This window comes from Uloborus diversus, chromosome 1 (genome assembly GCF_026930045.1).
Source record: "Uloborus diversus isolate 005 chromosome 1, Udiv.v.3.1, whole genome shotgun sequence".
NCBI lineage: Eukaryota > Metazoa > Arthropoda > Arachnida > Araneae > Uloboridae > Uloborus > Uloborus diversus.
Window position 1 is genome coordinate 229,126,087 of NC_072731.1, and position 20,401 is coordinate 229,146,487.

The following is a 20,401-nucleotide window of genomic DNA, read 5'->3' on the forward strand; positions in this document are numbered from 1 at the left end:
CCTTTCATATCTCGGTGAATATTGGTCGTACTAAATTAAATCCTTTTTTGTTGGAATTATTTTTCAATGGAGATTATTTCCCTAAACTTAAATTAGGGGACCTGGGGCCCGTATAAAAAGTTAAATTTTGTATTTTTTGACTCATTTTTATTTTTACTTCAAACTTTCAATATCTTAACTGCATCTGATTGTGAACATTTTTGCAATTGGAGTAACGATTGCGAAAATAAAGGCCTTGCAGGTTAAAACGGAACATCCTGTATATCGTCGCCTCAAAGAACAGTAAGGTACATACAAGGAAAAATAGTAAGATATACTACTGTTGCTTTCAGACAACGATATATAGTATGAACTGAAGGATTTCATTTCTTTTGAGGTAAAACCTTAAAAAAGCTCTATAAAAATGTGACTTTTTTTTTTTTTTTTTCAACGTTTCATGATAAGGAAATTAATAAATTAAAGCGTAAATGCAGTTACTGACACAAAACCGTCTCCTTAAACAGAACATTTTATTTGTTAGCTTTGTTGTGATATTATGTTGTCTTCAGGAAAAGTCTTTCCTTTTACTTTTCTTTTCAATTCATCGCCATTTTGCCTTACCTGAAAAATTGAAAATGTTCATTGAAGCAATCAAATAAAAATAAAACTTTTAAAATAATCTTAAATCGATTTGTTTGCAATTTCATTAAAATGTTGGAAGTCCTGCTGTCCCTAGCTAATGGTTGCTGAAAGAGGTAAAACTTGCTTGTGTAGGATCAGACCTGTTCAATGAGGCATCTGCTTTGCGCGAAATTGAAATGTTTTACCTCTTAGGATAGTATTTAAAATCCCCGCAAGGTGGGGTATTCAAGCTCTAGAACTGTGAATAGTTAAAAAGCATTTTCAGTTGCAGCCAGTATATCGCACCCCAGCAGCAAAAATGACGTAGCTTACTCAACGCTACTTTTAACTGATTCATTCGCAATTATTAGTTTACGCTCAAGATTTATGATTTCATAAGAATTAACAGCGTGTATACTTTAAAAGTTCTAAAAAAATTCTCTTACATAATGAATTTTTAATGATGTATCACTATTCATATTGACCTTTGAACCCCTTGAAATTGAGGATATTCTATACTCCGTTTGGATCCCTCCATCACCTTTTTGTTACCCCTTCACTTCAAAGGACAATGGGGGGGGGGGGGGAATAAAAGCAGGGAGCATTACAACTCGATAAAAAAAAAGGGGGGGCTGCTATAGCTGCCAAGCTATTCGTTCAGGAGACTAACCGAATTTTGATACCTTCTCCCGAACTCCCTAATGAAGCAAATATCTCATCAAAACAACGAAATTCCCTCAAAAAGTCATTTTTCAGTGATTAACAATCGGAAAACTCTCTATGGTAAAGAGAGCGCGATCGCAAAAACGAAACCTTTTCATGTAGCCATGTATGCAAATTGTATAACGTATGTCCGATCATTTCTGACATAGGTTTATTCCATTTTCCTTCCTTTAAAAAGTTTTATTTCCCAACAAATGTCAGAAAATGGTCCCTACTCTTGTTCTGAACTTCCTAAACTTTTACCCTCTGTAAGGAATGTTAAGAATGGTAACTTCAATTTCTTAATTTCGGGTCCTAGTCCTATACAGACTAAATTTAAGAAATCCCTACTTGTATTTTAAGAATCTTTATTTTACACTCAAACTTTTGTCGTTAAATTTATTTATGCAAAGTCTCCCTAATTTTACGCAAAAGTCTTTTTAAAAATACTTTAAAAGTCATCTTTTAATGTTGGCAGCAATCTTTTCTTTATCCAGGTGTACCCCCCTAAGAGCAAGAGCGCACCCTCCCCTAAATATCGCGAACCCCCCTCCGCAAAAAGGAAAAAATATCCTTCAAAACAACCCCCCTAAAAATTTCAATTGCGCAGTCTGCGCCATGACACTCCCCCCCTCCCACCAGGTGGGCACCCCTGCTTTATCAGCGAAAAAGATACACACACAGTGAGAAAATAGCCTGTTTTGCAAGAGTTGCAAATTTATTCTTTAATTTGAATGTACCTGCAGCATTACTATATCGTCACTTCTTACCGCGTCAACTCTGATTTGAACACTTTTGCTTAGACAGCCCTTATTACCATCGTGTTTGAAATTTTTTTATGAAATATTTTTTATATAAATTACGAGGAAACTTGATGAGGGTAGGTCAACCAAAGTCAAATTTTAGATTATACTGCCGTGGGCGAACGACAGTAACTGCCAATTTTTAATTTTCAATGTTTTTGCATTTTTATAATCTATTGTATTTTAGCTTTATTGTACGAGCTCGCTTATTTGATTTCTGCTGGGGGGGAAAAAAAAAAAAAAAAAAAAAACACGTCTATTTCCAACGTTTTTTTATTTTTTAGTTTTGGAATCCAAACGCGTTTCATCAAATATCTCGAAAACTCATTCTCCAGATGCTGTCGTTTACCTGCCCACAGCAGTTATAGTATTGTGTTGTTGAAATTTTACTTACCTGCCGCTGATTTGCATTCTCTCTCTGAATGATCCCATATCTGGGGACTTTCCCCTATAATGCAAAATGTAGTCTGGTAAATCCACACCCATCGCTGCTGGAAAATAGTAAGAAAACAGAAATTAGAATAAAATATCAAGGTTTGAAATGCAGTCGTTAAATATGCTTGATTGTAGCTGTTTTATTTGATTTATTTTAATGAGACAGAAAAGAGCAGCCAATCTGTTAACCCCCGGAGCAATTTCTGATTTTTTGCGTGATCATTGCGGTTATGTTAGGAAATTGTCTGAGAGAAAAAAAAAAGTAAATAGAAAAAAACTGCAACTTAGTACGTACAGGCAAAAAAAAAAAAAAACACACACACACACACACACACACACACACAAATACATCTAGTCGTCATTTCTGCGAAAGAGGGCCATATTTTCTACCAATATTACGACTAACTTTTTGTGAAGGTACGTACAACATACAAGCTCTAGAAAAAAAAAACACTTTCCGTCAATAAATTTGCACCTTAGAAATATATGAAGATAAATAAAGACACCAATATCATCTTGAAATATATTGTTAATTTATACTTTGCTAACTTTAGTATTCAGTAGACCCTCGTTTTACGCGGGGATTACGTTCCACGGAAATGCCGCGTAAATTGAGACCTATTACTAGTGTTAAAATGGGGTTATGGTTTTGTAGATAACAAAACACTTCATTCTAGCGATGACTAATTGTATAATAAGTTTAATGCGTACTTATATCGATTTTTATGCACAACATGTATAAAGAAAACATAAATTAGTTTCGTGTTCTGTTTATAAAGAGGAGCTGGCAATGATAGTCTTTTGGCAGTCATTAAGAATTTTTCTTTGTAACTCTTTGCAGAGCATTAACGCATCCATGACTACTTGCGTCATTTCCATGATAGAATCTTCCGTCAGTAACAAATCAGAGAAATCATTTCTATTGTCTAGGAATGGCTTAAAGTTTTCAATGTGAACGTTTTTGGTTGTGTGTCACCGATGTCGGTGTCACCGGTCGTTGGTTTTAGCCGCCTTTGTCACTCCTAAAAGTTCTTCCAATGAGTTCTGAACTGTGTGAGTTTAATAACTTTACTTCTTTAAAGCGCTTTTGACCCAATTACATAAAATGTCTCCGGTGGCCCAAGCTCAATTATTAGCACGCCAAAAGGCAGTTTATTACGTGTAATCTACAATCTTTACGAGTTTGGATTTTGAAAAGAGGAGCAAATGTTATCTGTTTGCATTGCCGCATCCGCGTAAAACCGAAATTCACCCGCGTAAAATAAAATAAAGGTGTCAAATCTTAAACCGCATACAATCGAAACCGCGTAAAATAAACCGGCGTAAAACGAGGGTCTACTGTATTTACAAAATGTACTCACCTACTCGCTTTTTTATTGCTCCAGCAATAATAGGTGATTTCGGAAGCTTATATTCTGGAAATCTGTTGACAGAGTTTAGGAAATAAGATTTGGAGCGATCATCCTGGAAAGGTTGTGGAATCCAAACCTCCTGGCAGCTGACTGAACTGTCTCGAAGATACAGTAAAAATAACAGCCACATAATGAGAAAAAATCTCATCTGGAAACAGTAAATAAATAACAATTAAATTGATTTCGAAAACATTTTTAATCAAAGTATTCCTGAGTTTTACTGAAATAAACTACTTGGTTCGAAGTTATTTCACAACAATATTTTCAAGAACGTAATGACTGAATAACTAATATATCGTTGGAAGAGCCCGTAAAGAAAAAAAAAAGTAACTTTCTAACAGCAGTCAGAATTGTCAGTTGCTAGGGCCAGGCCAAGGTGGTACCCAGCTTAAGCAACATTCAGACGTCGTCCGTACGGCACGTGAGCTCCACTTTTTTCTCCCTAAAACCAGTTTTTGGTCGGCGTTGCCATGACAGCAAGCCGTATTGTACGGGACCCGTCAACTTGACGAGAAGCTAGATATCTGACGTCCGTACATTTGGGAGTCGCGGTTCATTGGTCTGCACGAGATGAGCGCGTTCTCGCTATTGGGTGAGAGCACCGACATGTGCTTTATGCGAGTGCGCAATGTATGAATGCTTCTCCTTTTTCTGAAAACGTACGTCTCTCCGCCTTACGTGGCTAACGTGATGTGCGGACGATGTCTGAATTACGCTTTAGACCATTGGGATATACGTAAACAAGCCATTCTATTCAGTCGATATGGTATGCGCTGAAGCAGGAGTAAAGGTCACACGTTTTATTATCCGGGGACAAGGTCAAAGAATTTTGCCACTGTGTACCACGTGGTTTGGTCACAACCTTTGGAAGAACCTTGAGCGCAGCCATTAGAAACCTTTTTAAAACGGCATAACTCAACAATTCACCGTAGAAATTAAAAAAAAAAAAACTGATCCATTAATCTGGAAACTATGCGCTTGCGATTGACGGAAAATAAATGTGCCAAAACGTTTCTGGCAGATGGTAAAATATTAAAATCGGCGACGATTCAAATCCCTACGTGAATCAGCACACAACAATGCAAAACACTCTTCGGTGGATAGCCCTGACTTTTCCTGCGACGATTCCTGTGTCAACAACTACACCCACTTTAAAGATCTTTTTTTTCCCGCTTAGGGCGAAAAATTTACAAAAAGTTCACATTTGTCTGTTTTTATTCAAAAACCATTTTATTTGTTTATTTTTGAAATTCCGCATTGCTTTAATGTATAGCTACCAATTTTTCAACTCGAATCAGTAGTTCCTGAGATTAGAGCAATCAAACAAACAAACTCTTCAACTTTATATTATTAGTATGGATCGATATCTCAGTTTACTACCATAATCCCGTTTTGCTTCGGTTTTTGATTGTTGCCAAAAAAAAAAAAAAAAAAAAAATGAAAAACCATAGTAATTATACAACATGACCCCACTGAATTTCCGCTTACACTAGTATTAAGTAGGGACTTGTATAAAGTTATCATACTTTCACTTTTTAATTGTTAATAAAAAAAAAAGAAAAGAAACAATGAATAGGTAAATGATTTATTAATAAACTAGAAAATCGCCCGTCAAGGTATGACGGGTGAAAATTGCTTCTACTGAACGAAGCCATTGCCTGTTTGGTGATATTTTAATAGTGAAGTCCTAACTCCAGTGGATATACCCTCAACTCCAGTAGGTAGTGTTCATTGTTGAACCTTTTATCGTTTCTCCCTGCATGTTAAATATTACCAAAATATATTATCCAATTATCATGTCCTGGCGCGAGTATCATTGTTGAAACAAGCACGTTACTCGATCATTGGCTATTATATATATGAGAATTTAACAAATTAATTTCGAGGCTGAACTTAAGCAAGCATATATTAGTGGGCATTTTTAAAAGCATTTTTTTTTTTCTCACCATACTTGTTCAAAAGTACTTTTAAATTTGAGTATGCAAATCAGAAATATTGAAAAAATATTTTTTTTTTCAAAGATAGGTAATAAGTAAATATATCTTTTAAATTTTAAAAAGTCATACAAAAAATGTTTTTTAATTGCAAGGATTATTTCTATAAGCTTGGTTTGTATTGAAAAGTATGAAATGAAATAAGTATTTCATTTCTTGATTGCAACACTCGATAACGGAATTTTTAAAAATATACTAAGCACTTTTCATATTGCACTCAAAAGGACAAAATAACTTTTCTGAGTCAGAAAGGACAATATTTAAGCATTCCCGCAGTCAGTGGCGTAGCTAGGGTGGGGCGGAGGGGGCGGTCCGCCCCGGGCGGCACTTTTAGGGGGGCGGCAAATTAATCCTTTTGATGTGGAAAAGGGAATGTATTTTTCAAATAAGGAAATTATGGCTTCAATCTGTTACTGCAGGCAAAAAGAAAATTTTCGAATTATAAGACTTTTGTGTCATAACCAGATTTAAAAATTACTCTTATACAAAACTTTCTGCTTGCTTTTTTTCAATAACTTTCAAAAGTCTTTCTTGATAGCATATCAGTACAATTCCTTTTTTTTTTTTTTTTTTCTGAGGACGCGGCAGTGGACAGTCATAGGACCAATGTTTTTTTTTAGACTGTAGAAGTTAACTCCAAAAGGAAGAAAACAATGAAGTTTTCCCATTTTCGATAATAAGAAAGAGATAACACTGGATTTTAAGAGTTTCTTAAAAACCTATTAGGGAAACAAAAACTTCTTTGGTGACAAGAGTTAGAAAGGGAGGGGGAGGTGAAAAATAGTACTCGAAGCAATTTTCTGCTCATCACAGGGGTGGCTTTATATGTTGCAGAGTTGACTTTGATTTCTCATTCATTACAAGAGCTCTCTATTTCAATAGAAGTAAAAAGAATGTCTGTTTCCTCGCTTTTGAGAGTAGAAAATCTATCCGACAACTTTGGATCACATGTTAGTCTATTCCTTATGCGCTATGTACGTGAATTTCATTTTTTAACATTTGATTTGGTCCTTCAACTTCGCCAAACATAGTCTAAAATTGTTTTTAGCGTATTCCAGTATCAAATAATTCCTGTCGGGAACCTTTCCCACCTCCGTTCTGATGTCTAAAAGTGTGAAAGATAGCTTCAAAATGTTTTTAGGAGGGACAGCTCTCGAATCTTTTATCTCTTTTCCTGATATCACCAAATATAGCTTGAAATACGGTTTTTGACCTCAATGTTTACAAATTTCTGAGTAGAACCCCAAACCCGGTCTTTTCCTCTAACGTAGCAAACACAGCCAAAAAAAGTACATGTTTGGGTCTTTAATTCTGAAAACTTTTCTGGAGAAAACTCCTACCCTCTCTTCTAAAGTCTCAACATATAATCTAAAATTACGTTTTTAAGACTTCGGTACTTCAATATCAATTTGTGAAAACAGCATTTGAACTTTGACTCTCCTTTATCTCCTAACGTGATCAAAGATAGCTTAAAGTACGTTTTTAGGACTTCAGTTTCAAAATTATTCTGAGAGAATCCCCCCCCCCCTCTTCGCACCTTAATCACCTCCCCCTCATCTAACGTCTCCAAAGATTCAAACTGCATTTTGAATCAATTTTGAATTTGCTTCAATTTTGAAAAATTTCCGAGAAAGGAAAACCGAACTCTTCAAATCTTTTCCTAACGTCCCCAAATATTGCCAAAATTTAGTTTTAGAAAAACTCAGGAGCAAACCCAATCCGCCCTTTCCCTTCACTTTGCTGAAAATTCCCTAAAATTGCGATTTTTTACGTAAATTTTGCAATTTTCTACAAGTATGAGCCTTGCCTCCACACCTCTTCTTTTTTTTTTCTTTTGTAAGTATTTAGAAACTAATTCCGTCTTTTTTTTTCTTTTATTAAATTTCTAGTTTTAATTTAAACACCCTTGACAGTTTTATGTATTAGCTATTTCACAACGAAAGGGCGGCAAATTGAGGAACCGCCCCGGGGGCAAACACTATAGCTACGCCACTGCCCGCAGTTTTCGATTATTCCAAAAAATGACTCCACAAACGAGGAAAAGTGCAGCTCAAGTCAGGTAGAGAATTTTTTATCATTATTTAACTTTCTGTCATAAATTTAAATGTTGAAATATTGTCCTTTCTGACTAAGAAAACTTAATTTGTCCTTTTGAGTGCATTATGAAAAATTCTTAGTATTTTTAATTTTAAAGTCCGTTATTTTATTCTTTTTAGTGTAAATATATTTCAGAAATAGTATAATGTTACCATCACGAAATTTCATCTCTTTTTTTTCATATAAATGCCTCATACTAAAAAGAAAAAATCCATAACTTTAACACTTTAAGCATTTGGTACTAAAAATTAATCCTTGTTCCTCTCTAGGATTTGTTTGAGTGCTAATTTAATTAGAGCATTTAAATATTAAAGGTGTGCGAAACTAATTCATATTTCACAACATACAAGTTACTCGTAATAAAGATCCTAATATGTGTCTTTACTCAACCCCGTTTTCGATTATTGGCATAGATAAGGATAAAAATTATAAGTAAGCAATGATAATGGATAAATTTCATGCTTGCTCCAGAGAAGCCTTGATTCAATTTTTTTTTTATTATGATTACTGTTAATATTACTGTTGTGAGGCAAGGAATATGTGCAACAATGGGTTTTATACTTACACATTTAATGAGGAAATTACATGAAATTTGCTGTTTTGCAGCCTAACCGAAATAATAATTTTATTTTAGAATTGAAATTTTTAGCGTTAAGTTGTACCTTAAGAATAAGCAAATAATTTAGTGAAGTTCCGAAGTCTCTAAGTAGTCTAATTGCTGAGATATAAGCAAAAGTAAGCCTCTGGTTTTTCAGTGACAATCAGGCCAGGTATAATAAAAGTGCTTAACTTAAACATTGAAGGTGATCTTTTTATCTCTGTTTATGTTAATTTTAAAGCAGTCAATAAAATTAAAATTCCAAATGTGAGAGAAAAAAAAAAGGCGGTATACTGTTTTGTATTAATAGCTTTTGCTATACCACCTACATTTCTTCTATTTACAATTTTTAACGTAAATTTTATCGACTGCTTTAAAATTAACGTAAACATAAAGATATTAAGATCAACTTCAATTTTTGAGAATTGCAATCAAGAAATGAAATATCTATTTTATTTCATACTTTTCAATGCGAACTAAGCTTATAGAAATAGTCTTCGGAATTAAAAAACATTTTTTATGTTTTTATAAATTTTGAGCCCGAATGCTTCACACAGGGTTCAGCTAGTACACATAGTTCTCTTACGTGGTGCGAAAAAAATAGTAGGATTTTCTATCGGAAATTTACTCCAGTTCAAAATCGCGCTGTACTGAGCAAACGCTGCATTAAATAACAAAGAGCAACGAGTGAATTTACAAATTCCAAAATTAATTCTTACACTTCTACAATTTAAAAATAAGTTTAAAAGAAAGTCTTGTGTTCCCTAAACTCTACTCCTGTCTCCTATTATCCACGACATTTTCTACCACACCAGGACTGCGTAAGAAAGAACCAAGTTTGATCCCTGGAGTACAGTTTGGACACTATATTCTCTTTCTAGCTTTCCCAAAGAATTCTCCCCAAGAATGTTTTCGCCTCTAAAGTATTCCTCAGCGTAATGTTAAAATGTAAAATACTTTTTGAGGCTGATACAGGAACATCTTAAACGTAAATATCTTTACGGTAGTCTCTGAAAGTTAATGTATCGTGCGTGCATGCTCTCGAAATGCAAAAGACTCTAAGAAATATTTCTCTTTCTAACACAAAATGGCCCATTAGAGACCGTGCTGAAAGTAAGTGATGAGCACATAAAAATTGTATTTTAAACTCATGGAAGAAAGTATAATTTATTTAATACTAGCATTCCCGTACCCGGCATCGCTCGGGTAATGGAATTAGCAGGGGTTAACAGTGCTAGGTGCACCTAGTTTCGAAAGTCCCCTATAATAATTACTTATTACCTTTTTTTTCTAATTTTGGGAGGATCCCGGGGCTTCTGGATTCTTTATGTATAGGCCCTTGTCCTTAACCGATTTTTAACTGTTATTAACGATCCTTTTAAAGCATTGATTATCCGTGCAAACACAGGTCAACCACATTTCATTGTTATACCTATGTTTAAGCAAAAACTTCTTTGTATACAACATTTTTAGTTTTTTTTTTTGTGCTAAAATTATTAAGCTGCTTGATGAACTGACTTTGGAGCAAGCTACATAAAATTGGCCGTGTGAAAAAAAGTCTTCTCTTAAATATATCCCTGCTACTTTTAATGTCTGTCCTTGTGACTTATTAACGGTTATTGCAAAGCAAACTTTTACAGGAAACTGCACTCTTCTAAATTCAAAAGGATAGTTCGCCTGTGATGATGTTCTTAAAAACTTCGTTTCTAGTTTTGAAAAAAGGAAAGTAAAAGACAGAAACATTATTATTTAACTTGAGAAAAGCCTCGAAGAATCACGTGAGAAACAAAAACAATATCAAATTTAAAATTCGCTATCGACCAAAAGTTGAGATGAAGTACTGAATAATGATTTGAATGGAGGAAAGCCTCCGAAAATAAGGGATTTAAATTTCAATGACAGGTTTTAATTTCACAGAAATTAAAGGGTTTTAATTAATTTCTCCTGAACTAATTGATATTTCGAAAAATCCTTTCTAAGTGGATACTTTCGTAATCATGTGGACATGACTGCCAAATTTCAAGTCTGAGGCTTCAGCGGTAATGGCTGTGCGTTGATATATATATGTTATCTTAGGACATTGATTTTTATGTATTAAGACTAGCTGCGTCACTCAGCGTTGCACGGAAAACCTCAAAAATAAGAGTTATGTCGAGTGATACATGTTCAATAACACTGGTAAATACGGTTCCTGTTCCTTGTTGAGTAAGTTGCGATTTTTATACTTTAGGGCGTGTTGAAAAAGAATATGACAATAAAAATATTCCATCACCCACAGATTTTGGAAAAATCCTAAATTTTTAAAATCTTAATTTAATGACATTTTTTCAACACATGTACAATATCTTTCATTTATCGGTATAACTTTGATATAACCCCCAAAAATTACGCGCCAAATCTGGCATTTCCTACGGACTTTTTAGGGTTGCTGTTTCTTATTTTGGTGTTGCCAATTTAGGTTTTTTCAGCTTTTAGGTTTTTGCTGTTGCCAAATTTAGTATTTTCTTGTATTTTGTACCATTTTTTGAGTTTTTTTTAAAGTTTTGTGACAATAATTTTTGTGGCAACAAAGTTTTGTGTCAACAAAAACAAAAAAAGTCGCCAAATTTCCGATTTGGGGGGTATATCAAAGTAGTTCCCATTTATTATTTTATATAAACAATTACAATGCTTAAAGCTAAAATAAAACGCAAGAATATATATTGTTTAAAAAGTTGCAGAAGAATGAAAGAGATTTTTGATGAAAAAAAAATGATACTCGTAAAAAATTCCCTAAATTTCATAATTTATGTGGCTGTAAATGTCTTAACTGCGGATGCTATCACAGACTTTTCTTATAAGATTCCAATAGAAATCGAGAAGCATGTTCGCGCGTCCATTGCAGAAATATTCTGGTGGAAGCGCTCCCCATGCTTGCCCCTCACATCTCCCATACTTTCAGGAAAAAAATTAAGTGGGATGTCAAAAAATGAATTTTCTATGACATTGAACATCCTAATTTTTTTTTGTAACTTTTTGACTCGTCTTCAGTGATGTTCCCATCAATTTTTTTGAGGGTATACTCGTAATCCATTACGCACATTTTGTGTATGTGATCATATACATTGTATGTTATAATATGAAAATTCATGAAGCTTGAGGGTATACGCTATATAGTCTAAAAATATTTGAGAATATACGGCGTATATGGAGTATACCCATGGGAACACCACTGCTCGTCATTAATCCATTTTCCATAGTTAGGACTTCTATTATTTAATAGGAATTGTGTCACAACGTTTGAAAATACCCTCTTTAATTTTTGTACTTGTGAGTGATGCGAACTCTTCCTGTAAATATTGAAATCCACACCCTTCTTTATCCATTGCTGTAACGAAATTCTTCATCAAACCCAACTGTATGTATAAAGGTGGGTTTAAAGGTGGGCTTTTTTTTGGTCGATTAGAGGAACATTTTGGATATTTTTTCCACCTTAAATGTAATGCTTGAGCTCTGGCCATTTCTTTTTGATATAATATTCATGTTTTGCCCTACTGTCTCACTCACACAGAAAACAGCAGTATGCGCAGAAAACAGCAGTATAACCAAGTTGCAGACCAATGAGAAAAGCAATTATTTTAAAATCTGCACATGCGCTCCAATTACGATTTGAGTAGTCAATTTAATGAAGCAATATCTTCATATTTTTACAAGATTCTTTAATTATGCAAGAATGAGCTTTTGGAACCGATCGCAGGGCATTTCCAGCTAACTTTCGATCCATCGATGAACTATCGCCATTCTTCTGATTTATATGGACAATTTTAAGCGGACATTAAAAGCCACTTATATCCTTACAATAACATAAACCACCTTTTGTACGCCTAGTATCATCTGCTCAAGGTCGCAAACATAAAACTTATCAAAGGGAATTTTGTTTCCACTGTCTTGTTACATGTTCTATAACTATAATAAGTAAAAATAAAAATATGTGTTTATGGATGAAATACATTTAAACGAAAAATGCAATGGACTTTTAATTGCTATAAGATAGCCTATACAATGAACGCCGGTTAATTGAATGAGTGGTTAATTGAATCAGCTGCTTTAATGAATCCGACAAGAACAGAACAGCATCCAGCTTAATGAACTTGCCGCTTTATTGAATCAAAACTGCTTAGAACAAACGTGATTCATATAAGCGACGGCCACTGTGTAGTCTAAAACGTATAAATGAAATTTCTCGAAATTGGAGGGTGATAGAAAATTTTTGCAAGCATTTTTGCAAGAAAATTTTTGCATTTTTCAGCACCTTGAAATCTATAAGAAACACCCTAAGTACATTGAGGAACAGAAAATTCATTAACATTTGTTTTTCAGTGTAATCAGACTTTGAAAAAAGAAAAAAATAAATACAATGGAATCTTGATAACTCGAATTTTATAGCTAAAATATTCTTTTATCTCGAAGTTTTTATCGGATCCTAGACTTTTGAGACTGTTGTGGAAACTTCACGTAACTCGAACTACCAATAACATGAACGTTTTAGCCGATCCCTTGGGGTTTCGAGTTATTGAGAGTTAAAATTTTTCGTCGACGAATAGAAAAAAGAAATTTAATGATTCAAAATTTGGAGTTTTTTTTTTTTTTTTTGCTTTAATTCCAAAAGTCCTGTCATTGTTATTATTAGGCATAAGTTCCACGAATTTTCAGATGAAAATTCTCTTATGTGGATTCCTGAGCATCAAAGGAACTCTGTGCCAAACACAAACTGTGAATTAGTAAAAGGAAAACCCCCTATGTGAATTTTTAAGCATTAAAGGACCTCTGTGCCGAATTCGGCAAAGAGCCGACGGAAACTGTGGATTAGCACAAAGAAGATTTCAATGTGTATTCTTGAGCATCAAAGAACCTCCGTGCCAAATGGGGCACAGATCTGACGTAAACTGTGGATTTGTATAAAGACCCCCCCCCATATGAATTCCTGAGCATCAAAGGACCTCTGTGTAAAATTTGGTAAGAATTCGACGAAAACTGTGGATTTGTATCAGGAACACATACAGACATATGTGTAGATTTCAGTTCAAGTATATTTTGGTATTCAAATCTAGTTTAATTCAGTTTCGATACCGAAAGTAGAAAGTCGTATTTTGAGAACAATGTCTAAATTTGTTTCATCATGTAACGGTAGTTGCTTAGACTCTATTATTTGATTAAAATAACCAGAATAAAGACAATAGGAAGCACGTTTCATTTATTTAATCGTCATTAACCCTTCAACAAAGATTAATTACCACCATAATCTGTGTAACTTTGTAACACAAGGACTGTATTTGATTTTTATGTGTTTTCCAGAGTCAAGCTAAACTCAAAAATAACAGAAACTTGCAACGCTACGTTATGAGAGCTTAGAACAAGCTGCAACTAGTTAATTACTCGACGTAATGGTACTGACACCGCTCACTGTAACTTGCTTTAGTTTAATTATTGTTCTTCAACAATTCCCTACATTTTTTAAAACTAGGTTTTGCCCCACATCGCCGAAAAAGTTTACTAGCACAAACTTTATCAATTATTCAAGCGTGAAATTTCCAACAAATACTAAATCATTAATGTAGAAAACTAGACTTGTCACCAGTAAAACCACTAAAGACAGGCCCGGATCTGCGTACCCGTAGATCCCGCAGTAAGGGTAGAGGGTCACGTCTTTGAAAAGCCCAACGGCCCTGGAAATTGAAAAAAAAAAATAGCACTAAGACCTATTAACGTTGCAAATATACACTGCTGACCTTTGGGAGGGGTCTTACGGATTTTGTAGTAAGTGGGCTCAAAATTTATAGATCCGGGCCTGACTAAAGAAATTATAATAAAAAGTCAAAATCACGGCTTTTGCTTAACCTAATCTAGCGGTGCCCACCTCGGGAGAGGGGGGGGGGGGGGTCATGGCGCAGACTGCGTCATTGAAAATTTTTAGGGATGTTTTGAGGGGTATTTTTGTCATTTGTGGGGGAAGGCTCTTGCTTGTACGGGTCTCCGTGAAATTTAGAGGGGTGCGCCCTTGCTTTTAGGGGGGGGGGCACCCCTGCCTAATTTGTTAAGTTAATTTTTGATAGCCAATAAATTAAATTAAATTCTTTCCCTCTGTCTTTTCTTTTCATACACAAAGCTGGTGAAAAGTCAAAAAGTTAATCCAAGGGCATGTTTCTGCAGGACCAATATTCAACTGTTTGAGGAAGCCACATCATTAATAAATCAATTGACTGATCTAGATTTGCGCTTTAGAAGCTGCTTTCATTTAGTAGCCGTTAGCGGATTTATGCTCAACCAGACTAAGCATTTGCATGGGGCGCGAAATTTAGAGGAACAACAGTATTTGAGATAAAATAATGATTTTAGAATCAAATCAAATTTACCAATAAAGACAGTTGTTTATAATTAAGCTATGCTTAGCAACTTTTTAAATGCAGAAAGGAGACCGAAATGCTGACGGTCTATATTTTTTGTTGTGAAAATTGTGGATACCATATTTTTAATGATATAATCCTTTTTCTATTTTGAACAGGGGAGCCCCCCCCCCTCCCCCTTCTTCTCCCTAACACGTCATTAGCACATCTAGAAGTTACCTTTTGTTGTAGGTTCTCATAAAAGTTCTAATATGTTTCGAATATACCATTGCATTAAAATGTGTTAAAACCGAGGGCTCAACGGAAGGGGTTAAGGACCGATCCTCTTTTCGCTGCACTCATATTACACGGATAACATTAAATTTGTTTAAAATAATACCAAATTATACATGTATTTGTAATAATAACCTAAATTAGTATGTTGTGCAACATTTAAATACGAATACTTTCTGTATCAATTTTTATGCAAATACAAGGAATTCCCATTACAAAAAATACCAATAGAACGAAATATCCGTTTCAATGAAATAAATTTTCCGTCCTGATTTAATTTCCATTACCTTGCTTTAATTCCATTACAAAGAAAATCACGGTTACAACATCAAAAATTTGCGGTTCCTTGAAATTCGTAGTAAAGAGGCTTCACTGCAGATTCATAAATATCCTGTGGGTATGTGATTGTATATTCTGATCTTATGTCACATTAGCGCATCATTATTATTTGCGCAGAATAAGTAATAATTCTTGTTCACACTTCAACAAAAATAGTAAACTACAAATCAATCAATGATGCACAAAAAGACTCAGGCTATTCTTCTGAAGTTGAATAGGATCAGAAAAGCAAAAGTAAATTACAGTCAATAATTTTATAGTTGTGCCACAGAGAGATAGTGATGAACTGGAAGTGGATACCGACCACTTCATTTTGTAACCGGTCCAAACACCGCAAGCAGTAAGGATTTTACTGCTCGAGCGCTTTTCGCACCTACTGCAAAATGAAATATTCTGTTCCCCGCTTCCAGTTCATCCGCCATATCTCCGTGGCTCAACTATATGTTTTTTGTTTGCAATTTATTTAATTAACCTTTATTCTTTCTTACGTCACATATTGTTGATCTATTTTTTTTTTCATCATCATTCATGACGAGACAGTCCAGGATGCACCAAAGCCTTCTGCAACAGTCGTCTTCATAGTCTTCCACATTCACAGCCTAAATTCTTCCACTTTTTGACATAAGAAACAATTCAATTCAATCGTCTTCCACAGCATCCACTCAGGGATGCTTTCGCCTTCCACGTCTAATGCATAATGCTATATGGCTTACCCATGAAAAAATTTCTTCAGACTGCTGCAATTGTCAAAGCGGATGACGTGGTCTACCCAATTTAAACTGCAAATCTTAATGCTGTGAACAACATATATGGGTACTTAAATAATTTGCGCAATGAATTGCATCACCTCTGCTGCGCTTTAGACTTCGAATTTTCCCCGATTATTTTTGGACAATGTTTATTCAATAAAGCAAAAATTTCGTTCAATGAATCTTTTGAGCAGATGCGTTGATAACTTTTCCGATAAATAACATGTGAGACTACTTAACTCAAAAAAGTAACTAAAGTAATAAAATAATAAGAAATAAATTCCAATTGAAATACATGTAAAATGTGCAGAAGTGTGTGCTAACGTACTTCAAGTTTCGTAATAGGAGCCCTAATATGGTGCTATTTTAAATGGTATATGATGTGCTATATATGCGCAAAAAGCAAAAGTCATAATTTTAAGAAATATAAAAGCCAGGACAACAGTTTGATAATGAGTATAAGTAGGAAACTTTAAAACGGTCGCATATGTTTCACAACTTAAATGTATGTATCTAGATTCTTGTAATAAACAGAAATATTCTTCAGCCATATGAAAATCAGTAAAAAAGTTATTTAAACGTCTGGAAATTTTATTAGTATTAACACACAAAAACATTTTCTAAAATTCGAACTCATTTTTTTTAGGAAACGATTTTTCGTTAACCATGACATTCAATGATTTAAAAGTAATTTTGAAGACTTTTCAGACTCTTTAAGTTTAAAAATAAAGACACTCAACTTATCTAAATTGAAATTCTAAGATTAAACTAAACATCTTAAACAAAATCAATTGACGTATTACATCATACGCGTAACAAAACTCAACATGATGAGTTTTTTGAGTTAAATAACTTTTTCAAATTCAATAAAAAAAAGTACTTACTCTGAATTTTCGGTATTTTTTTCCCTTGAAAATATACAAAAGTTTTTGCTTTAAATGTGAGTATATATTCTCTGGAAAGTTTAGCTGACTATAAGCTTCAGGTATTAACTGAATATTTCCCGGGAAAACGACTCCTTATTTTACTCATATTTCTGCGGAAGATGTGTTAGCTAACCACCAATCAGAAGCTTATGCTACCCTGACAACCAATAGCTGCCTTCGGTATCTGTGCGGGCGCATCAGAAAGGAAAAGGGGAGAAATTAGATTCCTGCGATATAAGGATAAATATTTCCACCCTTTAAACTTTTAGATTGCGGCGGAAATGTTGTTACAGGAATCGGTTTGCCCCATTGAAGGGTTCTTGAGGAAAAAAAATCGAAAACTCAATCAAATATGTGATTGCGCGTTATAAATAGTGTTTATTTTTCGTATCTGTAAATGATTGTCTTGGTTTTTATTACATCCGATTTTGTCATTTTTGAGAAAGGTGCATTTTCCCAGCATTCCCTGAAATGAGGTAATTCAGATGTGTAGGAGTGGTTTTTTTTCCTTTCTTCAATGGTGGGAAGAAATTCTATTTTTGTTACATTTAAATAATTTTTTGAGAGCACCGTTGCGATTGGCAGTAGATTATTTATTTGCACATTTTTGAACTTATACATACATATATATTTTCGTTTTGAAATATATTTCGGATGGACTTTTGACATTTGAACTTTTGTCTTCAAAATAATGGTGGAAAAAATGAATGTAAGATCTCTTGTGGAAAATATTTACTTTCGGCTGTCCTTAAGGCTGTTTCCCAAACTGTCTACTTACAGTAGCTTGTCAAAAATTCGAACTTATTAGAACCATATACGGATTTTCAAATTGTTCGGATTTTAGAAAATAATCAAGAAAGTACCGTTTCGGAAAATAGTATGATATTTAATCAAATAAAGTGGTGAAACAACATGTATCTAGTATATACATAACATACAGGACAGCACACAACGCTACAATATGTAATGGGGTTGTTTCCTTTAGTCAAAAGTAGTACTTTTTGTCACTAAAATTGATAGAATAAGTTTAAAAAAAACATTGACTCAGAAAATACTTTCATTTTCCCAACAGTTATTTTTAATTAATTTTTTAAAATGTCCGATTCTTCAAACAAGGCGTGGTCTTTATGACGTCACAAATAACAGGCGCATCTTTCTACCGCATTTCCACGTTATGATAATCAAGAAGCGAATTACAATTGCGCTCTACGCTTGCTATCAACCATATCGTTGACAATACACGTGAGTAAAGATGCGAATTAAATACTTTGGACCGTGAATGGCAACACTGAATGGCATTTCATCATTTGTGATGTTAAACGATGAAAGAGCACTGATTTAAGTAATTTTTTTAAAATATTAAACTTAAAGCAATTATTTAAAAAATGGTCAGATTCTATGTTTTTAAGCATGCTTTTTCAGAAAAAAATACTATTAAAATTTTGCAAACGACTCCATTACATATTTTTAACAAAAACTAACTGTGTTTACTAAACATAGAAGAAAAATGAAAAATGTTTGCAGTGCTCTGTATGTGCTCTAAGAGAAGCACAGTAACTAAACAAAGAAAATTGAACGAAAGAAAAAAAAAAAGGAAAAAGAAATCTTCTGGAAAATACATCTATTTTACCCTGAGAAAGTTGAATTCATTTCTATAAAGACAAAATGACTTAAACTCGATTAGAATAAATTACCGATTTTCAGCTGAGGGAGCTTCGAAATGTGCATTCGTTCCTTTTATTCAGACGTTTTTCAAAATTATTGATTTAGTTGGTGGGCAAAACAGTGTTTCTATTAGACGTTCTTGTGACATTCGTATTTGCTTTACATCCCGAGATTATTTCACATAATTTGAGATTCCAACTTTCGGCATAGATTTGCCAAGACCTTACTTGTAGATAAAAAAAAAAAGTTTCATAATGGTTGCATTAACAGTACAGAGCAGGAAACTTAGGTGCAAGGAAATTGATGTAAGATTTATGCCTCCACATAACACATATTTTCTGTGGAAAACGCTCTGTAAAAACATTCAGCAACATTTCGGGAAAGTGACGAACCGCTAGTGTGCCTAATATTTGCGACTAACATAATATGGCAAAAATCAGGAAAGTTTATTCTTAAAGTCGGAACCATCCGGAAATCATCCGATAATCCTTCTGGAGAATTCAGAAATCTTCCCAATCTGTTATAGAATAATTTCGTAAAATAACAATTTCATGTTCTAAATCTAAACGCTAAGTATTAAGATAAAATCAGCTTACGCCTGACAATATGCCTGTAGGTACTGTGTGCATCTGGTGCTGGAAACAGTACATTTTAAAGAACTTCGCATTCTTTAACAATTTTGAAATACCCATGATTAATCGTGCGGTCGCAAAAATTCATCAATTCCTCTCGCATAAGCTTACTTTTAATTTTTTGTCACCTTATCTATTTTAAGTGTAAAAACATCACCTGTGGTTCAGAAAAAGTTCAGAAAAGAAAAAAAAAAATGAAAACCATGTTCTACCACGGTTGGCAACTAGAAAGGAGTTTTTAGGACTGAAACCCCTAGAAGCAATGGAACAATGTTGCCAATCCTAGTATCTTAATGTGAATACATTTAAAAAAAAACAAAATGAATCAATCCTTCTTCTACCTTAAAAAAAAAATGTTTTCGTCACTGACAATGTTTTAAAAGGCGCATTCACAATGATGATTAATAGATCATCATTGATTATTGATTTTTTTATTTAATCCTCCCCCCCCCCCTCTCCCCATGTCTCTGAAACTTTTTATTTAGACAAAACATGTTACCGAATCTTCAAAGTAGAAAAAATCACCTTTCCTTACTTGCATTCACCATTACTGAGTAATTATTGACTCAATAAATAAATAAATAAATAAATAAATAAATAAATACATAAATAATAATAATTTGAATTTTGACATTTGGAATTCAAATTATGTTTTTTGCAATCATCACGAGTGTGTGTGTGTGTATATGTGTGTAGGCGTGTGTGTGTTGGTATGTGTGTGTAGGCGTGTGTGTGTTGGTATGTGTGTGTAGGCGTGTGTGTGTTGGTATGTGTGTGTAGGCGTGTATGTGTT

The 20,401-nt window shown here is 34.0% G+C and overlaps 1 long non-coding RNA gene across 1 annotated transcript; it reads right to left on the reverse strand.

The window, feature by feature from the left end:
- Positions 1 to 515: 515 nt before the first annotated feature.
- On the reverse strand, positions 516 to 17,393 carry LOC129225614 (uncharacterized). The gene is made up of 4 exons (XR_008580743.1): positions 17,270 to 17,393; positions 3,902 to 4,100; positions 2,500 to 2,596; positions 516 to 600 (listed from the first exon to the last, which is right to left on the reverse strand). It is a non-coding gene; the product is annotated as an uncharacterized LOC129225614 (long non-coding RNA).
- Positions 17,394 to 20,401: the final 3,008 nt, after the last annotated feature.